The following is a 25,037-nucleotide window of genomic DNA, read 5'->3' as shown; positions in this document are numbered from 1 at the left end:
AGGTATGCGCTACAGCAGGCATCCTCTGAGAACCTACAGATCAGTCTTCCTGTAACACAAATCCGACATTTCGCTCCCCTCCCCTTTCTCCACCCCACCCCACCTGCTACTGCAGCACCATCATCAGAAGCTCAGCTCCTCACTGCCAAGTGCATCACGACATCACTCTCATAAATCATTCCCAAACAAAACACACTTAATCTGTGACGCGCAGGCCTGACACACAAATTTATTACCTGTGTGAGATGCACAACAACATGTCCCTAGCACCTTCTGTCTGTCTCCTCTGAGAAAAAAAATTATACGGATGGGAACGGGGAGGGAGGACAATTGCTAAACTTCACACTTGGCGTAGGGATGCTCGTTGAGTGCGAGAGACAAAGCATTTACGAGGCTGGTTAATTTCAAGGGCTTATTACAGCACAGAGAGCTCTTTCTTCCGCCGCCTCGCTCTTGCCAAAGGATTTTACTCAAGAACATTTTTAAGATATGAATACATAAGTCCTTTTCATGGATTAGGTTGGCAATGAGATGAATGGTCTGTGGTATGAGTCAAATTGTCTGATTGCATCTAGCTGTTTTAAATGAAGGAGGTTAATAAAACAAAAGCTTACCTCTCTAATCCCAAAACAAGGGGAAACATATTTGCAGTGTTATATTTGCTTATGTATTGTCTTTGGGAAAGTGTTACTGGAGCTCTATGCTTTTCAGCGTGGTTATTTGATGTATTTCTGGGTTTAACATCTGGAATGTAGACAAGCGAATCCACAGATCTTTCCTTTTGCAGACAAAGCCACAGTGATTATAGTCAGGTTATAAGAGCAGTGAAAATCACATGGGAGTTTCCCCTGGGGATCTGCCTTTCTGCATTTTACACAAATTTTAAACGTGAATCAGTATGAGCATGTTGGGATGCTTCAGGAGTAAAGCAAACAGAAATTTATGTTTGGTTTGTGCTTTAAAGGGGTCATTTGATGCGATTTCAATTTTTCTTTTCTCTTTGGAGTGTTATAAGCTCTTGGTGCATAAATAAGATCTGTAAAGTTGCAAAGACTAAAGTCTCAAATCCAAAGAGATTTTCTTTATAAAAGTTAATGGCGTTCCAAAAGAGGACACAACTTGAAATCAGTGTATAAGTTGTATTTACAACACTGTTCCGGAAAATTTTACAGTGGATGAGGAGTGTTTTCTGTGACAGTAGTGTACAACGTGATGCTTTATTAACAAATTTTGGGAGGAGCATTCGCAGAAATTCTGGCCACTGGTCACTATCAATAGCCGCACCATCCATTCAACCACCATGAGAGAGAACCCCTAAAAATAATTATAGCATTTATTATATATTATAACCTTACCTTCATTCTCTATAGTCTTTTAGCATCCCTCCACCCGACTCCTCACCATCGACCCATTCTAGCTGGGAGCGCTCAGTGTCTCCCTGGGCAGAACGCAAAATATGCATACTATTCTAGAAGACATAAGTATTAATAAGTATAAAATAATAAGTATTTATGTACGCATGGATGCAACAATTGCCTCGTTTGTAATGGGTTTTATTGTTTTTGTCTTGTCGTGCCAGGACACACGTCATCACAGTATGGTGAGTGGTGTAACATTTCTGTCACATGCTTCAGGCATTCATCCAATCAAAATGCACTGGATAGCTGGCCAATCAGAGCACGCCTTGCTTTTCAGACTGATGAGCTTTGTAAAACCCACGCGTTTCAGAAGACGGGGCATAGAGGACAAACTATAAGGTACAGCACGTGGAAAATAATGTGTTTTTTGAACCTTAAACCGCATAAACACATTTCATAACACCAAATACACAAAATGTTATTTTTAGCAACATCATATGACCCCTTTAATAGTTGGAGGAGTGTTTTAACACATTTTGTTTCAACATCTTTGTGTTTGTGCTTTAAATAGCAAAGATGTGTTAAAATTATCAAAAGTTACAGGGATTATTTTCTTTTAATCAAAGAACCATTTCAGTTTCCACTGTGATAAGTTGAGCAGTTCACCATATTACAATGATCAAGTTATTGAAGAGAAATTACTGCTGAAAATCCAGTTTTACCACCCCAGGAATTAATCTTAAAAATATATATTTAAATAGAAAATTGTATAGTTTTGATTAAAAAAAATAATATTGTCTTGTGGCAGTATAATTTAACCCAAAGACATCTATTGGTTATCCCAGCAGGGTGTTTGTCACATATAAAAGTGATTTTACCCTGTAAATAATTTCTAATTGGTAATGCCCCTTTTGGTTTTATCTATCACTATGCCATGACAGTTTTGCAGTGAGGTTGAGCGGTAAGGGATGTACAATAGGTGTTCGATGAACATCTTCTCTGGAAACTCTTTGGTTGTGTGTTAATGATTTCAGTACAAGGTCTTTGTGAAGTGATAAAAGCCTCTGTGTTTTAGTTCTGTGTTTGGACTTATTGATCAAATGCTTTTTATAGCGTCTAAGGTAGTCCTAAACTGTCCTAACTTAAGGTACTGTAAAGTGCACAAGGATATTGATTGTTCCTATTACACTTTTTATTTTTGTTTTTTTTTAGAGAAAGGTGTTCAATAGTTTGCTTGATAACAGGCTGCATTAGATAGAGGGCACTTGAATACAAGCAGAGGCCATCAGGCCAAAACATTATCATGAAGGTTGTGTCAAGGCAAACATGAATGATTTATTACACATTGTATATTGGAGATTAGATAGGATCTGAAAATAACAAAACAAGTGCTTTGGAAAACCTGGAAGCATGTATGTTGTAATATAATTATTAGGTGAGTTTTATTGCATTTAACAACTCTAAGTGAACAGTTTAACATAGTTTTTATGGGAGATAAAAAAAAAGAGATAGAAATCTCTAGAACCTTAAACGTCATTTAACAAGAGATAATTTCTGTTGATGCAACTCAGTTTCAATCTTGTTTATCAAGTAGATCTCCAGTCACATTACCCGACAGCTATGTGTCAAAGTAAATTAATTTGAGGCCATTTTGTGAGATTAATTAAATGATTCTTGATATTAAGGACTGAATGAAAAATGGGAAGAATGGTTTCATTTCTGACCTTGCTCAATTTTTAATGAACTTGCTACGGCTCGTACAAAATGGCTCTCTCTCTTATAAATGGTGCTGTACAGTAACTTCAAGAAATGGTGGGAAATTGTCTCTGGAAGCAGCTGTCTGTAAGTCATTGAAACCGAGATGATTTAAAGGATACGCTAACCTACTACATTTATAAGATGTGCGGTAATAAATGGAAAATAAAAGTCGTGAGAATGTCAGGTGTATAATTAAGAGCTCAGATATAGTTACTTAGAGTGAAAAAAAGGAGAAAAAGTAGTTGGTGAAAACTTCTTAGGTTTTGATTAGATATGTTACATAGATGCATGAGTATGCGACAGTTGTGTGCAGTGCTGCACTACTCAGTGCTGGCAGGGCATGCTCAGTGTTAATTACGTGCGGTAATGAGAGAACAGAGCCAGACTGTGAGACACAGGGTATTTTTAGAGGCTCTGCAAAGCTATCTAATGCACAGATTCAATCTGCACAGAGACATACCGATGTACTATTCCAGTTCATCTCTTTATTTTGTCATCCTACCTTTAGGCTCTGTCTGCTGATCATTTCAACAAGTGTTTGGATGGAGAAAAATAAAATAAAAAATCAAGTGAAGAATGGCGTTATTATTAACACTACACTAAGGTTCAGTTCATACCATTAATAAAGGAGTTTTTTCAGCATATTTTTGTCTAGGTTATGTTAATTTATACTATTTTTCATTAGTCACGCATGTTAATTTCTAATAACTTACTTGAAATGCTAAAATATATTGGTTTATAGAGTTTAACATTAACCTTGATGATACCTAGTGCATTAACAAGTGTGAGCGGGATATTTGAAAGAGTTTGGCTAGTTTAGTTCTGGCTAGTTCTAATTGTAACGAAGTATTAATCAAGAATCTGCTGCCAAAACAATTTGTTTATGAAGCCAACGTGCCTGTTGTTCTTCAAAAAGAAAGTTCAGACAGAAACTCTAACTTGACTATAGTGCTCTAATAGCTTGTTATATGAGCGATATTATAAGATCCTTTATTTAATTGGTGGCGTAGTATCTAAGCAGTCTGGAGCTATTTGTGGTCTGGTACAATGCTGAAAATGTCAGCTGTCTTCTATTTGAGTATGTTTTATAAACCCCACTGCAATTCTCTGGGTCTTTATGACCTATCAATACAATAATTTAGCTAAAGCTGGCAGGGAAATATAAGAGCTTCATCTGCCTTAGTTTTCACTACTCTGTTGAACCTAAAACTTTATTGCAATAAACTATAGAAATGTTGCTCAAATGTTGATGGTTCTTATTTAGATGACTTCTACTGGCTAAAAGATAAATAAATAAATAAAAAAGACACTTTGAAACATTGGTGCCGGCACTGGCAAGTCTTTATTATGAGAAAATGAACGAATCTCTTGTGAAAAGTCAGGCATTGTTGTTCTCCGATCAGAATTTTTTTTCACTTTTATTAATAATAATAACAACACAAAACACCCTCTAACACCCTCAGTATTGGTGAGTGACAGCTGCGGCTGGTCCACCACTCCCCTGAGCCAAGCCCTGTCACATACACGCATGCCCAGCATGTCAGCGTCCATCTGGGATCCTACCCTTCAAACTTCTGTCGCCCAGCTCCCTTCCGGCAGAAAGACCCAGGGACGAGAGTGTGAAGTCAGGCCTCACAGGGGCAAGAAGAAAGCCGTCCAAAGCCAGCTGGTCTGGCTTTGAGGAACAAAAGGGAGATAGAAAGCAAATGAGAGAACGTGAGAGAGGAAGGCAGACAGAAAGAGAGACAGAGAACAAGAGATAAAATTCAAGTAATACCAGGGGAATTAAGAAAGTAGGAGTGGCACACCTGAGAAAGATACCTGAGGAAGGCCTAGCAGCAGGTTCTGTGAAAGTAATCGATCATCACAAGAAACAGGTGAGACATACAGGCATTCACAGATGGGGAGGGGCAGTGGGGAAGATGCATTGTATACAAAATATTAACACATGACCTGACTGCTGGTGATTGGTAAGTAATAGAATGATGGAATGAAGATGGACATAATCATTAAAAACATTTTTTTTGTTTACTTTATATGTTCTGTTTTCATCATCATAATTACACTTAAAATCATCAAAGTGAAACGTTGGAAGTTGTAGTTTTTTTTTTTTTTGCAGGATTGCACCATTTCATTTTACTTTAATCAAATTTAAACTCTGCATAGAGGAAACCAATTTTCTAGTAGGATCTTTTAAAAGAATCATCTAATTTTGGTTCAGTAGTGACGTATATGAATATATATGGAAATATTTCAGTTGTACAGCTATACCTGCATTACATTTCATAATATTATTTAAAGAAATCTCCTTCAAGGGCTCAGCTTTTTTTTCTAAATTGCTGTAAACTTAAACTTGTATATACATATAAAGTATATACATTTCCTGATCATTTCACTCTGCTTACTGGCTGTTATCTACAGTATTTTCAGTTACAGCTGATTAAACACTAAATTTAAGTACAAATTGTGTTTTTTTCTAGCTAATCTCTAGACCACAGGTGGCTGAGTGTTCAGTGTGGTTTGTTAAGGTTCTGGTGCCAGTGGGTGTTTGCACAGGGGATCCGGAGTATGTGCCTTGCCCTGATGGGACTATTTTTATGTACAGCTCCAGCTTTACAAGGCTTCAAATAGAATGTGAAAAAAATGTGAAGTCACAGAGGGCACATAATAAGGGATTTCATCAATATCCATAGCCATTTTCCAGGGAGTTTGCACTGGATTCTATGGCCATATATTCTATTATAGTTTATTTCATGTGGCACTGGTTCTTGACTTAAGAAACTTAATAATTAAGTACTTTTACATTTTTAGACGTTGTAAAGAAGTATCAGTGAGGAAAAGATTGGTTACTTTATCTAAAATTTCTACAATTCTTCTAAAATATAAATAAATATTATCAAAGTGCAAAAAAAATAAATACAAATTTGAAAGTGCTTAAAACACTGGATATAGAGGTCAGTGTGTGTTAGTAATCACCTGGTGAATTTATCTGTATTGTTGCACAAGTTAAACTGTACTGTGGATTAGAAAGTTATGAAAATTATGACACTCTCACTTTATTTTAGTATTAAACTAGGACTAATGTAGTGTTTCAAAGTAAAACAAACTTAATTTTATAAATGTAAATAATTTATGAAGGCCTCATTCTTGTTTGTTTTATTTACTGGTCTCTGTTTATCCATTTTGAATTGTTTTAACGTGGTAATTCATTTGATCTCCTGCGTGTCCCATTTCACATGCGGTAAAGCGGTGGTAATACAAATTCCCTTTAAGTCCCAGCAAAAACAACTCATGTTCAGTACCACACCTCTTCCACAGATCCTACAACTACACGTGACACTGCCACATGCAACGTAAAACGCAGCCAACCTCTTTTCTCTGATTGGTCACTGACAGGCCGCTGATGGATTCGATTGGATGAGAAACATGTCACTTCAAAAGCAATGACCCTATTGTTTCTGTTGTTTTATAGAACTTACGTCAAACGTATCTAAGGTAGCGCCAGTCTAACAACCCTAATAAATATTAAAATTGTTCTGGACGTAATGGGCTTTTAGCAGGCAGCCAGTTATCGTTGCTGTGGATGATTTTACTCAACAGTGACGTCTTTGTTAACTTTTTGCGCGACAGGGCCTGTCACTTCCTCGATTCGATGACATGCTCATATAGTTGTCTATTCGCGTTGTTTCCTCGCTTTCTGAAACTGTTAAACACGGTGATGTCATGGTGTGGCGGTTAGGGAGTCATTTCCTTTCTCACTTCATTTCGCGCGCTCACTTGGTTTGACGCTTTTTACCTGTGTTAAAAACACAGTATCGAAGTACTTTCGTGTTGTTTTCACTATGTTTAAGTCGCTGTTCTTGAGTTTTTAATGTTTGTTTTTAAACAGAAGATGAGACACGAGTAGAGTAGGAGGTGGAGGACGAGGAGGCGGTGTTTTATGGCAAGCTGGAGTAACAATTATTTCTTAAGACTATTATAATCTGTTTAATTGTAGCCTACTAGGTAAAAACTAGGATTTAATCCATTAGTGACCAATAGTTTGACCTTTTTATGGCTACTAGCCACTATCCTTAAACTGCTTACTTTTTTCAATTAAACTGACTTCGGTGCACTTCTAATAGCACTTCTAACCTTTTCAGTTTTAGTTGTAACTACTTTATTGGACTATTTGCCTATGTCTTAGTTACTCCAATAGTTAAGCCTACTAGTATTTCCGTTTTTTTTATAGAAGTTAAATAGATATTAGTAGCCTACCTATTTATTAGACTCTAATATGCATTCTGATAATTACTTATAAATGTAAACTTTACTTATAAGATTAAAATCAGTCTATAAAGTAGTCTGTTTGACTAATCACATAAACTTTAAGTAAAATGACATCTTTAGGAACTAGAGCTAGTAACCTACTTGTAGTTAAGTAGGCTACTCATTTTAATAGCCTACTTGTATTCTATAGTTACGGCCTGCTCACACCAAGGACTAATATCTATAAAGATAACGATAAAGATAAAGTTCTAAAAATCATTCTCAATATTAAAGAATAACAGAGTCTAGAGCACAGCTTTAACGATAAAGGCACGGAGAAACAAGATTGTTGAAATCACATTCAGACCGTTTTTTTTTTCTCCAGCTGATGAATGATAGAAACATTGACACCCAATCAGAATCCAACCTTTCAATAACAAGCTCAATAATTTAAAGGGGCAGATGAGCGTGTGCTTAGACTAAAGAGACAATATTGTCCGCTGGTGTGGACGCTAATATCTTTATAGTTATCATTTTTGGTGTGAATGGGGCTTTAGGCCTATTAATATTCCAGTTTTCTTTGTAGCAATTAAATATAAATTAGTACCTATCTATTAGACACTAATATGTAATATAATACGAATTCTAACCAATCTATAAAGTAATTTGTTTGATGAGTCATTGCATAAATTATGATTAAAAATGTGTCTTCAAAATAGGTACTGTAGGTCTACTATCTAATAAACAATCACAATTAGAGCTATAGATTCCAGTAATCTGGCATGGTTAATAGGGATAGTTACTGGTGAAATTGAAAAAGAACCTAGTCATTATTTCATACCTTAAAAAAACAAGTAACAGTAATGTGGCGATAGACACCATTTAGTTTAAAAGAATATATGTTAAATGGGCTTGCCGCAGGAGGTTGACTCCGTCTAGTGTTCGTCATATTGGGGGAGGAGCTTATGTTGTGACAAGAGCGACTGCTGCTTCTTCTGAGTTTGTCAGCTCAGCTCCCGAAAATAGAAGCCTTGTGTCAGTGTGACTGAAAATACATTTATGTCACAGTGTATCCACGGGAGTCACTGATACACAGTATCTATATACAGCGAGGGGGACCGCGAAGCAAAAAAAGGTGAGTCGCAAAAATAGAAACAATGTTACACGGCAGCGGAGTTGGAGAGAGAGGAGGGAGTCGTGGAGTGAGACTGGATGAGCGCAAATTAAACGCATTACAGTTCGTTTGGGAAGCTAAACATGTTTGTCATATGTGTGTCTCAGTGTTCGGCAACACGTTTGGATGTGTTTGGTGCCGAGTCGCGAGCTCCAGACTAAAGGACAACAATGTTTTTCGTGCTCGTAATTCTCTGTGAAGTGTTGCTCGTGCGTGGTTTTGGGTTCCACTTTGACACTTTGCAAATGTTGCGCTCTTAGTCTCGCCTCATTATTTTCCGGGTGGTGTTAAATATTTATGGAGGGGCGATTGAAAGCGACAGATATTAGTCAGGAAAGCCAGCAGATATTTACTGTAAAGTTAGAATTTGTTTAGACATACTTTGCAAACCGTAAATCTTTCGCTTCTGAATATAGTTGAAGAGGGTCACCTGCAGATGTTCAGAACTTCAAAACAGGGCAAGATCAACTTCAGGACCCGTGTGACATAATACTTTATTTTGTCTTCGAAGACTGGTAGAAGTCGCAGGAATTGCATTCTTGGTTTTTGGACGGAACAATTATTTAAAACATCCAAAGGAGCAGAGACAGCTACTAATTTACTGTACTTCGGACATTATAATTGGGGATTAGTAAATGTTTTACATTTTAACACACATTCAAACACGCACAGCCAACAGGGTTAAAATATATTATCTCTGAAGACACGTCCGCCTACTTCATGAATATTAAGGAAAGTTATTGATCTTTTATCATGCCGAACTAAGAGAATGATTTTGAAATTTGGAAGTTATTGCAGATAGCTTTCTCTGTGAAATCTAGATGGTGCTGGTCTCTTGCAGAGCTTAGGATAGTTGACACCAGTAACAGCACGAAGTGTCACATAGGTGAAGCTTCGCAGGGTTTATTGGAGTCTCTATAATGTATGTTAGTGTATAAACTGAGACAAGTGTAAATTGATGCGATCAATTATTTTATAATAGCATATTAATTTCAGTTGTGATTTAATGTTATTCTTGAAGTAACAAGGTCTTGTTACAAACTAGTGAGAGGTCTAGCTATTGTGCGGTACATGATTGTGACTCATATGCAAGGTCATTACTGCATTAAAGTTATTGAATTAAATCTAATTTTAATTTCATTCATGTTTAGTTTGGCCATTAACGAACAATTGGTCACTGTTATTAGAAAATAAATCAAACCCTAGACTAATACTGTTTAACTTTATGAAATGTACAACTGATTGTATTGAAGTTATTGTTTGGTATTTGTCTCATCACCTCAATAAATGCTTGTTTAAAACGTTAGCTTTAGTATTTTTACTTAACTTATGGACTTAGACAAACTATAAAAGAAGGTTAAATAAAAAAGTTTGTGCTTTAAATGCTTTACCTTTATGTACAACAAGCATTCATTTTAACCCCCCCCCCCCCCTTCTGTAAGAGCTGCTGACTTTGACATGCACAGAGAAGGAACAGCCTAATCATCCAGAGGCAGAGAGTGTAGTACTTGTGCTTGTAAGATTACACATGCCTCTGTTAATGGCCTTATAGCCCGCCATTTAGTTATCGCTAAAGTGCCTTAGACTCACCTTAAACACAATATTACAAGATGACATGCCATTTTGACCTTAACATAAGTCATAAATAATTAACAATTAAAATAATTCTCAATAGACAAAGATATCAAATTAATAAAAACCACAATAAGCCACAATGTCTCAAACTCTTGTCCGAATGTCAAAGGCTAAATGGGGCTATGTTCATAGGGTTGCTCATTGCTTGTGTCTGACAAGCATTGAAATTATGAGCCACACGAGGCAGACAGTCAGGTCACGGTACATCATGATGAAAATGACCTCAGGAATAATGTTTTTCTGTCCCACTGATTGTTCGGCTTTTAAGAGGCTTACAACCAGTAGTCAGGGCTCAGCACACCATAGATTCATTGATTAGTTCAATATTTCAAGCTGCACATAGAGATGGTATAATAGGAAATTAAGTGCAAAAAAATAAATTAAAAAATCTTGAACATGATTGCTTATTTAGTTCTTGCTTGTTTTCGTAGAGATATGTAATAAAAAATTGTATGTTACTAAATTATGTACATTTGTATACTGTAAAAAAGTGTAATTACATCTGTAATTAATTTGTGTAATTATACTATAATTATCAAATCTATAATTACACTGTTGATTCTACCCTATACTCTTGAACTCACCATTAAACCTAACAGTACAGCAAATTTATATAACACATATTTCACCTCAGTAGCAGTAGAAGTATTTTCCAGTACAACATGAATACACTAAGAACATTGTACCAAACTTTTTTTATTGTATTTTTTTAACATAAGCAGTTGTTAAAGATATTTTTAAAAAGTTGGACCCAAGTTTTATATAATTTTATCTGTGTATTTGTGAAGAACAGTGTAGGTATTTTAATCAGCCTCAGTGTCAGAATTGGTTCTTTTTGATTGTTTGATCTCTGTGCACTCTGACTGAAATATTGGTTCATGAACCATTTGGTTCAACACACACTGAAGTTATTTTGTTGCAAACAACATTAAAATATGTTTGAATTAAATTTGTTTTCCTGCCCTCGTTTTCATCTGAGGTACACTGTAAAGAATTAATATCCTAGTCAAGTGCATAATGTCATCACACTTTTTCCATCTGGCTTTCTGTGCGACTTCATTATAGTTTAATAAGCCCAAACTAACACGGGGTGCAAAGTCAGCACTGAAAACATCACACGGAAACTCAATAGCTTTCTGTTTACACACTCGACGATGAATTAGTCAGCGAAGGAATTCTTTTAATTTTCTGAATGCTGTTCACCCAACATGCCCTTCTTCAAATCCGATAAAGCACCACATCATACTTGAAATTGGTGTCGTGCTGTGCTCTGTTAATAAAGCTTCTTTTGTTCACATATAGTTTCTGTATTACTAGATACTGCCACCTTAATAGTCATTCTAATAGACCTAACTTCTTGCATCTTCCATCTTGAGCTCTGAGTTCACTTTGGCTATAAAAGGGCCACTTCTTAATATTTCTCCCATAGGCTTGAGGACTGTAGTTTACACTTCATCAGGTATAATGCAACAGTTTCATAACGTATGCTATACGATGGACTCAGACGCACTGTCAGTGTGCGTCGTCCCATGGGCGTCTCTCCATGCATGTGCCGTTCTTGTGAAATAATGTCAGCCATGGTGAAGTCGAGCTCCAGAGGTGGTGATTGGTGTTGGGCAGGGTGGGGGTTAGAGCATCTCCCACTGTGCTGTTCATAGCACTCCAATCTAACAGCCTGCTCTCAGCTCCTTCCAGGAGAGAGTGAATAGAGAGAGTCTGGAGTGTGTGGGCGAGTCTGATCTGCAATTAACGCTGGTTGTCAGAAAGAGAAGGCTGGCGTTTACACCATGATTCTGAATCACTGAGCGAAACACTTTTCCTCTCTTCCCTTCCCCCTCAAACAGGGCATTTTACCCGAGGAGGAGAAAGCACCAGGAAGCTTGAAGTAGAGAGAAGCATTGAAAGTGAAGGAAGAAAGAACGTAAATAAGACCTGAGCTGGATATTTTGGGTCCAGGACTGAGGATTGCGCTGCTTCGTTTGTTAGGGTAAGCCCAGCTCTTCTTCTCTTCCTGTCAAACAATGCTGCATCTGCTTTAATTACGCAGAGGCTCAATTTTTTGTATTAAATCTAATGAAGTAAACTTGATACATTGCCATATGGTCATTTGACGTCTAATGTTGAGTGCCTGCAGTACTCTACATGCACAATATGATTTATATGCTGAAATTCTGTTGAAAACAAGTAGTTTGTCTTTTTCCAAATAGGAGTTACACTTGCCATGAAGAAGCTATAGTGTTTAATTTGATGTTTAATTTCACGTTAGCTGAATTTAAAGTGAAACACCCTGTTCTTAACTGTCTTATTTGAGTCAGCTGCAACTGGCATTGTTCAGTCTCAAAGTTAGCCACTAATGTTATTTAACAAGCAGAGGCTGGACCTCTGAAAAAAAAAAAAAAAAAAAACCAAGAGTACTGGTATGTAATTTTGTTAGTCTGTAAGTTTTTTAGAAACAAGGTTTAATCATTTATTATTTTTCACTGTTGATAATGTGATGCAATCTATTATTTAGAGACTCAGATTGAGTAAAATCTGCATGTTTCGTCTGCATCAATTATCTGTTAGTTAACTGAGCTTACATGAAATGTTTGAAATGTTAGTTTGCTGTCATTGCAATATAAACCAAAACAAGTAACAACAAAACCATTTAATAAGACATTTAATGACACATTTGTGCAATCCTTACTGGAAACAGGCCGTTTTCAGGGGATGTCAATGACTCTGTATTTGACGCGTCATGCTCATTACTTGTTTGAATGCTCTTGTCGCAGGCCTATTCTTTTTCCCAGAGTGTGAAGACACTTTAGCAGTTCAGTTCTAAATATTTTTTCAGATCAGCTCTATGGAATGTGCCGTACTTTTGCACCACGTCCATTAAATCACGCTCGGTTTTCTTTTTGAGCAACGGCTCTCTTTCACGCTTGCTCAGAGCAGCATGATTCATTGTTTATTGGAACCCTATCATTGAGCTGGAGATTCCAGCATTCTCCCATGAGACCTGGAGGCAGGATGCAGAATCTTGAGCCCAGCAGATAATGTTTAAGCCATAGTTTGCTTGTGTGGGCAATACAGACCTTTTTCCCTCCTCTGGGAACATCTCGGAGGATTTTTTTTTATTCGATAAAAGGCATATAAATGGGCCGCTTTTATCACCATAAAGGGCAGAGTTATGAATATGCATCCACATGCATATATTCAGTTGATTTTATTCTGCGCTGACTTCCCTCTCTATTATCTGTGGTTTTTGGATCGGCTCTCTAACCCAGCGGAATGTACGATGTCCCAGCGGGGTCACCCCATAAGTAGCAGCTCCAAAACCAGAAACCTCTGGCTGCCTCCTGTCCCACCACCACACCACATTGCCACACTTTCGATTCTAAATGAGTTACTAAAGGATATGGGGAACATGTTAGGCAAACAGAAAAGCCATAATTTAAGACGCGTATCAAAATATTAGCTCCTCATTTACCTCGCATGCACACACAACTGCGTCTGTTGCAAGCCGTAAATAGGTTTCCACTGCACTTGCCAAATAAAACCATCTATCAGGTTCTTAGGCTCCTCAGTTTTAGCTTTATTAGGCAGCTTCTTAATACGTAGCGATGATGATTTCCAAACCATTGGCCCGGGGATTAGCATCCAAGTTGGCAGAGGCCTACTCACCACATGAAAATACAGCTCACTTTTTGACATGAGGATAAGATTTCAGAGTTAATATTGGTTAAATCGTATTTAAAGTGCATAGCCAGTGTTGCAGAACGGCTGGGGCAAAAAAAAAGCATGCACAAAATTATAATTAAATAAGAGCATGTGAGAGGGACTTACAACTGAGAATTATCTGGCTAGACACACGTCAGTTGAATGTATTCATGTTTCTCTATTTGTCACTACCTAGAAAAGCCGTTGGGTCTGTCTGGATCATCAAGAACCAAATTTAGTCGAGAATGCTGGGATAAGTTGTCAGTGTGACCCAACCAAAACAATTGTAAACAAAAACTTCCATCTTTGTAGTTTCAAATATGTTTATTCAGTATGTCAATAACCTCCATTTAACTTCTGACATTCATTAAAGACTATTAAACATTAATGACCATCAGAAGTTTAATGGAGACTCCGTAGTCACAGAGTGCCATAGCCACACTGTATCAAATTTCTATTTAAACAATATAATGATCATTTTTAATATCGTAAGCATTTCAGAGCTACTTGGAAACATTGTATTGTTAGGTTCAGTCTGTAATTTTGAACTGGCATTGACCGACCAATAATTTTTTTCCATGCATAGAGACAATTTAATAGCATTTAATGTTTAATAGCAGATATGATCTGCTCTGCTGCAAATTATCTATCTCTTTAGTGCCTCACAATTTGAAAACTATTCCTGCATTGTCTAAAGAGACTGCTAGCCTTGACCTGCCCTGTCCTTGGTTGTGACCCCTGGTGGTAAGCCACCCATACGGTCTACTCTTCACATGTCCTGCTGGGCAGTGCAGAGAAGCCTCTTTCCGGTCTCTTTCGCCTATTCTAAAGATAAAGTCATGGTTGACGACCTGGTCGCTCTAGTCCCTCTAGGCCGTGGCTGGGTCCTCAGCATCACGGGTGTGAGGCTGGAGCCAGAGCAGCAGCCCAAAGCTGCTAATCCTCTTTCCCTACTGATCCTCTTCCTCTCTGCCTCCTCACCCTGCCACCACACTGCCCTCTCAGGGTTAAGAGGGCAGCTTAGGGAGGAGTCCCATGTTACTCAACACCAGAGCAAAACAAAACAAAAACCTTCAAGTGCTGAACACTAATCCGTCTAGTCCATAGAGGGTAACTTACCGTAGATTATCTCATTTTGCGGGTCAACGATTAGCCTTGACACAAGCTTCATTATGAACTCCTATGAGTGCCGGTTTATCTTGAAATGCCACTGTGATCAGGATTATGTCTTTTATTATCTGTTGTCATCAGAGTGTCTCCTTATCCTTCTGGGACCCAGCAAATCATTTTTGTCCTCTGTCGGGGACATATTTATTTATTTAGGTTTTATAGTAAACTGATCAAAAATGACAGTCAAGATGTATCAGTTTTACAAAATATTTCTATTTCAAATAAATGTTGTTGTTTTGATCTTTCAACAAAGAATCCTAAAGAAATATCAAAGACTGCTGAAAAAAAAGATAATGATTTTCACAAAAAACTTAAGAAATGTTTATTCTTTATTATGCTCTTATTATGCTCTTTTTCCTTTTGGGACCCAGCAAATAATTTGTCCTCTGTTTATTTATTTTTGCTTTATAGAAATATCAGTTTTATAGTAAACTGATAAAAAATGACTGTAAATAAGTATCATTTTACTAAATATTTCTATTTAAAATAAATGCTGTTCTTTTGAAGTTTCAAGAAAGAATCCTGAAGAAAAAGAATGCTGAAAAAAATATATCATGGTATTCACAAAAATAAAGAAATTTTTCTTTATTTAGCAGCTTTGAATTACTTTTTGAGTGTGAGACAGAGCATATGTGAAAGAATAACTTTTAAAAGCTTGTGAAAGTTCTCTCTCACAGCTCTCTCTTTGTCACGTGATGTCACTGAGTGTGGCTTTGAGGTGGGCTTGTGTGGATGCGTGGTTGAGACAGGCACGGCTGATGGTTCGGAGGAGTGATGCAGACTGCACCTGTGTTCCGCCGACCCCCCCCCCCCCCCCCACTGTCTCTCATTACCTCTGCTCTGTGGGCACTCATATGTGCTTCAAACTGCAGCCGTGCGCTGCTCCGCGTGCTCAGGATATCAGCATTAAATGCTATCGTGGACACACCTAAGAGAAACGTGTCTCAATAGAACCATACAGTAATGTTGTGCTTATATTGTTTTGAGCCGGCATCCCTTCTGGCTTGTTGTTTTTCTCTTATATCATAGTGGGTGGGTTTTGAATGTGATGTTGTTTTCATGCCACATTATTGTTTTTTATCATCACCGTGTTTGTAGTTTTAAGGAATTGTTATCGCATAATGGCACATCATCTGTCACTTATGACAGAGTTGTAATGCCAGAGTGACAAGCACTTCTTCTAAAAAGATACAATACCACTATTTTATTTCTACTAGTTAGACTTCCTTCACAATTAGTGATGGCAAAATCACGGTGTAGTAAAGCATAGTACTATATAATGTTTGTATTGCAGTCACACAAGTGAGATGTATTCATTTCTCTGAGTGATCCCTCAGATATTCACAAATTGCAGTTTAAATCAAACACTGGTGCTGGGTGAAATAACTAGAAAAACCACTGTAGCAAACTTGAAAAGTTTAATGCAAATAACGTCATAAAAATAAACAAGGCATATTTTTCAGAATTTGAACTAAATTTGAAAAAAATGTAAAATAAGAATATGCTAATAATTTTTGTTTATATGCAATGATATAACACAATGCATAATAATTAACATTAAATGTCTTCATATTTATTATTTATTTATTTATTACTTAAAAAAGTCACAGAGACAACGGATTAATTCTTTGATTGACTAATACTACATAAAGCATACATTTGAATAAGTTAATTGAAATGTACAGTTTGATTCACAGAAATTAAATTAATTTGCCAAATCAAATGCAGTTGACATCAGAGGCTAGGAAAAAAAGTGCATTAAACTCATCACGATGTTCAAAAGGTTGTTTCGTTTTATAGTGGCAGCAAAAGCGTTGTGAATAAATTGTGAAAATGTAATAAATTGCCCAGCCCTATGTCACAATGAGCTGAAAGCATGTTTGGCATGTCAATTATAATAGCAAAACCATCTACTTGTCCTGGGTGTGTCTTTTGTTTTTGTTTAACAAGACTTTTCCTTCTTGCCTGAAGCATAGTTCTCTTTTTAAACTCACTTGACTAACCTGAAAATAATAAAACCTTAATGCTAGATAGAGTAACGCATCCAGTCTTGAAGGAAATAAAACTATAATTAATTACTGATGAAAAAGATCATTCCAAAAAAAATTTTGTTTTGTCACACTGTATCAGTTAATCATGAATGAAATTGTTGCGGTCATGTCATGTCAGAACCTGTGGCACAGTAGGAAATAATGCAGCTGTGCTCCACAAACAGGAAGAAAAGGGGCCCTCATCCGTGTTTTTCCCAGTTGTTGGAGAGATTTGGTGAGTTTGTGGTTGCAAAAGGATATGAACATGTGATACATGACAATCAGAGAGCTATACTGTAAATTGTTATTAGTGGACATATAATTATTGACTTTCCTTCTTTGGATTGAAGTTTTAGCAGTGAGTTATTCTGATCACGAGCCACTGCAAGAAGAAAGAAAAACCCATGCTGGAGAGGAGGCCATTATATCATTGTAATGACAGGCAGATATGTTCAGAATATAAAATGTTAAATTACTGTCTTTTGTACAGCGCGATTCCTCTCTAACCCTAAACACATGTCCGATCTGGCTGTGAACCCTGCCGATATACTTCTGGCACGCTGTCACATCTAACTGTGAGGTAGTTTTAAATTACCCTAATCCCCTGAATCTGTGAAGACATAATTCCAGTAATATATGACCACAGTGATTTGTCAAGGCCTCCTGGAATATTTTCCATCTTTCCACTGTCTGCAGCACACTGATAGCAGGATGTTCATGTAAAAAGCTACATCCTAGATGTAAATGGAGCTCTTTGTCTTAACTGTGCTGAGAGGGAAATTGCCTGTGCTCTTAGATCTATATTCAACACGACGCTGTTCAATGGGGTCTTTTATTTTACTGGTGTTCAGCTGAAGAATTTGACTATACGGGCCCTCTTCCATCTTTAGTTCTATTCTGTTGCCGGATGGAAACAATCTTAAGCTTCAGAGAAACATCAGCCTGTTTTCTGTCCATTCAGTCGATTTCAGCAATTTCATTGCAGAACCTAATGATTTAAAACCAGTATGACATAATTTGACTGAGAACAGTATCTGCTGGCTTCAGGTGCTTTGGCTGTCGTTGAGATTTTCTCTCCATAGTCTTGTATCCTGTTCTGAGCCGTAACCGAATATTGTGAATAGTTAACCATAGTAAATCTCTGTAGTGTGTATATGTTTTATTAGGTTCCCCCTTTCATTGATTTTGCACATTGATGAGATTAACTCTCACAGGTCAGCAGTGTCCATCTATTTATCACTCAGCTTGCCATTCCGATACCCTGATATCGCAGAGGAAGCATGGCGAGATTGGTACGGGCTGAAAGGCCGATATGAAGTAGTTGACCTCTGCCATGTAAGGAGAAAGAAGTGGAAGCCAGGACAGGGAGGTATCAGTTTTACAGGCATGACATCACCCTCCCTCTGGTGCTGGCACTTTACAGTGAGGGAAAACATGACGCCACTCCCTCAGTAAAAGTCTGAGCAGTTAAAACACAGCAAAGTACCCAGGACAATAAGATGCACATGTTACTTTGTTTCGCTGAAGTGTTTTACAAGTACATTTAATATGGGTCAATCTTCAAATATGGTAACTGTTAAGTATTATAATTGGTTATATATAAATCTAAATAAAAACCAGTATTTTAGTGAGAAAATTGAGGTTGCACTCTATGGTGATTGATTTCGCCAAGTGTACTATGTTACATCACTGTGTTCTCAAACTCTTTGGTTGTACTACACGCGTAAGTGCGTAAAGTTCTGCTTGTTGCCAGCTTTTTCGCTCTCTCTGCTGATCCAGGTGAAATATAACTCGGGGCTTGGTATCTCAGCTGCTCTGTGGCCATACTTGGCCAGAATGTCTTACACCCGGGGTCTTATCTCTCACTCGGCCGCCCCCTCCCCCCCTTCGACGATCGGCTGTCTTTCAGTGGCTTAGCTGCTAGCCTGCTTCAGAGCACACATGGGAAGAGAGCTAGGCCGTCACTAACCACCCAGTCAGGCCACAGGCTCTCAGGGAACAGTTGGGCTGAAAAGATTCCTGGGAAGGCAAACAGCAGGGCTTCACTCTCACTGGCACAGTGTCAAACTAGACCCTTTTGTCTTTGTATTTTATTTTTAGATTTTCCTCTCCGTCTTAAAGCAGGTGGTCAGGATCGAACCAGCATTTTCCATCAACCCCTATGCCACATCTCTTTCACTGGAGCGCCTGGACATCAGGTGGCACATGTTGTCAGCAGCCTGCTAATCCCGTCAGATTCAGTGATGAATTAGTTTATCAGTCGCTCTCACAAATAACCGTATCGTGTTCCTAAACCAATGTTTGCACTTTGTTTCTCTGCATATAACTGAAAGATTTGCCTTATCTAAAAAAAAAGTATTGTTTGTTATGCTACACACACCGAAGAATTCCTGCTAACCGAAAAGCAAACATACACAGACAACACATATCTGGGCACTTCAAACATTATTTCATTGTGTGGAGTTAAGAGAGACTGCATTTAGAGTCCATTAGTTAAAGAGAAGCATTTTCTAAAGAAGTGCCCCCATTGTACAGTACATTGCATAAACACCAGCACAGCTGCAAGCAGACGTTTATATAGGAGCAGATCTATATTTTAAAATTGTGTTGCGCTGAATGGAGGAAGTAAAAATCATCACAGCAGCCTCTCCAGAGCATGTATGCCACAGCGACCATTCTTTTCTCTCATTTCGTCTCAAAGCATTTCTCATCAGGCAGTCTTGTTCTGCAAAACAAAGAGTCAGTGGTTTTAACCTTCTGCAAAACTTAACAGCAGATTCTGTTGAATAACAGCTGAATGACACCAAGTGGATTCTAACATTTCATCCCATAGTGAAATTAAAAGAATAGTTTGACTTGTAGTTGACTTTTTTTTTTTTTTGACATTCTCTTGAAATTGTAGGGTACTCTGCAATTGCATTTTTTCTTCAGGGGCCCCAGAGAGATGCAGCTTATGGGCTGGGTTGCCATCATGTCATTTTGAAAAATCACACAAGGGGAAGCATTTTTATCCTGAACATCCTTTTGCTTTAGATTTCAAGCAAATTACATGTAGCTTCATTGTTACTCCCGTCTTTGTTTTTTTTTTCATAGAATGTCTTTTTTTTATCTGCTACGCTGTCTGTGTTTGTCTGTTGAGAGATTATTGTGCATCAATCAATATATATATATATACATATATAAATATATATATATATATATATATATATATACATATACATATACATACATGTGTATATATATATATATATATATATATATATATATATTGATTGATTGATTGATTGATTGATGCACAATAATCTCTCAACAGACAAACACAGACAGCGTAGCAGATAAAAAAAGACATTCTATGAAAAAAAAAAAGACGGGAGTAACAATGAAGCTACATGTTTAAATTGTTAGATGATTTGTGGTAAAAGTGGCATCTTTAAATCCATTTCCTGTAAAGCACTTCTGTACTCTAAGTAGGCAGCTCACTAGATTTTGGAAAGCAGTCACAGTATTGTGAGTGATTTGTCTGTGCAGACGAGGTTTTATCCATTAATGCACAGCATCTTTAATACTCACGCGCCACTGTTCCCTGAGGAGAAAATCTCAATTCATCTCCACTGTTTATAATTTCTGAGCTGAGATCTGCGCAACATCAAAAGACCGCCATGCCAGTTAACACTGCTCACAGGTTGGCTCTGGGCAAAATGGGGGGTAGTTCTGAGGGTGGGCAGACACTTTGTGCATCAGTGGGGGATTAGTTATCTCTGGTGATGACTCTCTTTCTCTCTGTGATGATAGACAGTCATGCAAAGAGAGCCAGGAACACATGCCATCACTTCATACAACAAGTCCAGAAGAATGCTTTCATGCAAACATCTAGAGATCACACCGACTTTGTGTGTGTGTGTGTGTGTGTATCAAGCTGTTAGTGTGTGAGAGAACAAGAGGAAAGTCAGAATAAATCTTTGAAAAATTCATGCAATTGAAATGAATCACAGTAAGCATAAGTTTCATTTATCGACAGTTAATAAAAAAAACAAATAAAACTTAAAAGACTGAAAGTTTTAGTGCCAAAGTTTGACCTGTGAACTCCTGTTGTAATTTTACACTCTGTGACCTTTTACAAAAGAATAAGTATAGTTAAAGAGCACATTGAAATAAATTTTAATAATGCATAATCTTGAGAGACTCGACAAAGTGGGGAGTAAGAAAAATCCTATGCTGACTTTTGTGTCAGGACATTCTGTCGGCATACTGACATACTGTCATAATGGATTTTGGTGATGAAATAATTTTCAAGACAAGCTCGCAGTTCTTTCTTTTTGATTTCTCTTGTGATGGAGATGTTTAGTGAGTTGGTGTGGATACAATGTCAAAGTCGATCACACATCAATCAAAGACCCTGATATTATTGTTGGTAAGCTTTAAGTTACCCACTTAAAGAAAATTTTTTATTCGTAACTGATTTTACTCCTGTGATGTGACACATTTTGGAGTAAAATAATGTTTACTGAGGAAAAAAATAAGAGCATGACTTAATTATATGCATCAGAAATTGATTGTATCATAAAATGTGGGCTTTCCAGAATTGATTGTCCATTTCCACCAACGTTTGCTTAAAATAGTACATACTATTTTAATAAATGTCCAATCTCAGTGATTCTTCAAAGCATATTACTGTAAAGAAATTATTGTGTTTTCACACACACACACATATATATATATATAATTTTTATTTATTTATTTTTTAATCGAAATGTAATAACTTGCTTCACTTTTGAAATTACTTTTCTTTTCTGCTGATGTGACTAAGGTCACTTGGGTGAAAAAACAAAACAGAATATTATGAAAAGAGAATGATAAAAAAAGATAATTTCCCACTGAAATTCTTTTAATTTGAAAATGTCACATAATGGAAGCTAAATGTGTCTCTGCTATTTTGTTGTCTTTACTGTAGATCATGCTAAAATCTCTCGTCTCATTTTAGCTGGAAATTGGCAGATATAAATGTTGAACACAGTGTGTTTCAAATATTCAGTTGTTTAGTTGATACCCTTTTAAAGACTTCTGCACTAAACTGATGGCATGGAGTTCCATCACTTTTATTATAAACTCCAAAAACCCAGATCCCAATCACAATTAACATGAGCAAACGTTCACCTACCCAGCACAGTGGTCTCCCCAAATGAAATGGATCGAAATATTCGGAGAGGGTCATCGCTTTATCCTTGAGAAACTGAGAATCCATTCATCTGCTCGGCTTGGAAACCTGACTGACGCAAATGGATCACTGGGAATATGAGTGTCCCAGCAGTAATTATGTTACAACGCTGCTACCGCACACGACCAGAGGGTAGGGGGGTGGGCGGTGGTGAAGAGAATAGTGATACTTCTCTTGTTTCATTACAAGTTTTTTTTTCCCTCTTTTGTCCTTTTCTTATTGCTTGTCATATTCTCTCTCTCTCACACACACACACACAGACAGTGCACAACGAGTGCCTGCTTTAAATCAGTCATGACATTTACCATGTGCTGAAGAGTGAACTTCACAGTAGCACCTCACACCTAACGACTGTGCAATCAAAGGGTAGTTTTAAGTGAGGCTAGTTGCACTATTTCTTGTTGCTCTTTTCTGCTTCTGACTTTCTACACTTACAGATGTCTTTGTCATTTTTTTCTGTGGAACATTTAGCGAGAGCTAAAAGAAAATGATATAATGTATGATCAAGGAGGGGACACAGTGGGAACAAGAGCCATATTGAAGTTTTCTCCATGGCTTTTTCAGCATGGCCCCCAAGGCATCTTCTTAGTCAAAGTCACCTTGTGTAGTCCGCCCCACTCCCAGCTCTCGACCTTGCTAAAATCCTTGATTGATTGTCTCGTTTTAAACGCTCTGCATTCTTTCACTGTGAATGTAGCTTGTTTGTATTGCTTTTAGAATTTGAAGTAATATACATTCTTTTTGTGGAAAATAGCATGGTTTCTAGTGTATTTTTATTAGAATTTTGCAATATTGGTTGAAAAATGTGATGTTTTTACCCAGATATTCGCCCTGATTTACAGTCTGGAGAAGTTGACACTGGTTGCCGAAAGTCAGAGCCATTCTGCAGAATCTGAGTTGACCGATTTAGTAGGAAATCACTTGGTTTATGATGGTCACAGACTTTATTTTTTAGCTTCAGACTATGAATCTGTCCAGTCAGAGGATAGCAAACATTTCACATTTTGAGCCAGTTTTAGAAGACATATTGTTTTCATAGTGTCTTTGTGAGTTTGTTGTGATTGGAGCGACTTTAAAGTCTGTTCTTGTATGATGTCCTGTTTTTCTTCTGTGACTATTTAGAAAGTCAGTAGTGTATGATGCCTAGTGTTTTATAATCTGTTCAGATTTTGTCTTGAAGTCGTGTAGTGTATTCCAGCCTGAAAATGTGAACCACTTTTCCAGCTTGCATATAAAAATTAATTGAGGTTGATAAATGTAATTTTTTTTTCCTTTATCCATCCACTCTCCAAACTGCTTGTCATATATTGGGTCACAGTAAATGTTCTATTAATTTATTATTTTATTATTTTATTTATGTATATATATATATAGCTTTTTATAGACTATAAATGAAGTAATTGTCTCGTCTGGCATTGATCCTGACAGGGAGTATAGTGGGTTCAGAGGAGATTTGTTGAATGAAGTATGCCGTTATTAGCAGAGATTAACCATCCAATGACTGGCTGCTCAGCAGTATCAGAGCTGCTCATCAAACAAACACTATAGGAACATCTATCTATCTCTTAAATCAAAAAAAGATAAAAGAGATCCTTTAAACTAACTTAATTCAATTATGGACAGTGGTTCCACACAACCAAATAGTTTTTTATTAACATTAATGAAAGATTTTGAATCTTTGCAAACTCGACAACACGATTGAATAAGGAAGAATCTATGTGAAATAGTAATGTCCAATCAAAACAACTTATTCACACCCCTGTAACTTGAACTGGATAAGTTTAGTGAACATGTTTTGGTTGATTAAAAACTGGCCAAATGTGTTTCACTCTATCAACATGAGGTTTGTTTCAAACAACTCATTTAAATTATGGACAGTGGTTCCATCCAATTAGTTTAAGTTACTTTAAACAAAATACTTGTAATAAAAAAGTTACTCCATTCAACAAAGCATTTTTTTGTGTGTGTGATTGTCTTGTAATGAGTCATAAAAGACAAGATATCACAAATGATCAAAGTGTATTTGTTAAACAAGTGCAATAAATACAGTTACATACAGTTAAATAGACCACATTACAAAATTGTACAAAATAGCTGAAATATTAAACTACAGACATTTCCTAATTGCCATTTAAAGGTAACTAATCATACCTTATTCCAGGAACAGGAACTGGCTCCAGAAATAGCTTCTGCTGTACTTCAGATGTGTACCTGAGTTCAGGATGGTTACTCAAGTTCAGTCCTAATATCAGTCCCAGAAACATGGTTTTATATAGGGTATACTGCTAAGGTCCTGCAAACTTTATCTTCCAGCACTCCAACATCTGCTGGGATGTCTTCAGTGTCTGCACCTTCAAATCATATAGCATACAGTATATTCCCATGAGTCTTCTGGATCACCTCCTGAGTGCTGGCAATGTTTGTATCCTAGAGAGGATATTTAAAAGGATGGAGTACTCTTAAATTCATGTGTAACTTTACCATAGCATTTATGATCCTTGAAAGAACAAAACAAAACAAAACATGTTCTCTAGGACTACTAGGATTTTCATTTAGGTACTTCAATGCCATTAGTCTAAAGATGTATACAACGACATTAATTAATTTTAGCCTTTACATAGAGGTGTGCGATAGGACGTTTTTTGATCATGGATGGTAAAAAAGTCTCCATGATCTGCTTTTTGCTACAGCGCACACTCTATCAGCAGCAGTTCTGGCTCATCTGTCTCAAGATACTGCATAACGACATA

The 25,037-nt window shown here is 37.1% G+C and overlaps 1 protein-coding gene across 12 annotated transcripts in view; it reads left to right on the top strand.

The window, feature by feature from the left end:
* Window positions 1-4,701: 4,701 nt before the first annotated feature.
* The window catches only part of mef2aa (myocyte enhancer factor 2aa), a 93,798-nt gene continuing 73,462 nt past the window's right edge, over window positions 4,702-25,037 (top strand). For 6 of the 12 annotated variants that reach the window (XM_059506423.1, XM_059506422.1, XM_059506427.1 and 3 more), the window contains exons 1-2: window positions 4,703-4,993; window positions 12,018-12,160. The gene's annotated coding sequence lies outside the window, so the exon portion shown is untranslated. Of the gene's footprint in view, window positions 4,994-8,318; window positions 8,500-12,017; window positions 12,161-25,037 lie in introns of those variants that run through there. The other 6 variants (XM_059506419.1, XM_059506420.1, XM_059506416.1 and 3 more) reach the window with 4 other exon arrangements.

Source organism: Carassius carassius, chromosome 23 (genome assembly GCF_963082965.1).
Source record: "Carassius carassius chromosome 23, fCarCar2.1, whole genome shotgun sequence".
Taxonomy (NCBI): domain Eukaryota; kingdom Metazoa; phylum Chordata; class Actinopteri; order Cypriniformes; family Cyprinidae; genus Carassius; species Carassius carassius.
Note: the sequence above shows the minus strand (reverse complement) of the source record. Positions and strands in the feature narration are given on the sequence as shown.